This window comes from Oxyura jamaicensis, chromosome 15 (genome assembly GCF_011077185.1).
Source record: "Oxyura jamaicensis isolate SHBP4307 breed ruddy duck chromosome 15, BPBGC_Ojam_1.0, whole genome shotgun sequence".
In the NCBI taxonomy this organism is placed as follows: Eukaryota; Metazoa; Chordata; class Aves; order Anseriformes; family Anatidae; genus Oxyura; species Oxyura jamaicensis.
Window position 1 is genome coordinate 2,733,105 of NC_048907.1, and position 346 is coordinate 2,733,450.

Genomic DNA, 346 nt, shown 5'->3' on the forward strand with positions numbered 1-346 from the left:
CCCCCCCCCCCCCGGACTTTTTTATTTTTTTTTATTTATTTTTTTTTTTGAGGCTCGCCCCGGCCCCCGGTTTAACGTGCGGAAGGGTGTTTGTTGTTTTATTTTTTTTTTTTCCTCGCAGCGTGGAATCTGCCCGCTGCGTTTACCTTAGCGCCGAGGGTTTCTAAACAAGATGGACCGATAGGTGGGGACAACTTCGGGGAGACTTCGGCGAAGCCGGGGCGGGGATGGAGGAGAACGGCAAGGGGGGGGACGGGGGGGGACACACACAACACGGCGACACCCGGCGGGGGGAGGACACCGAGAGAGAAAGAGAAGGGGAGAAAAAAAAAAAAAAGGAAGGAAA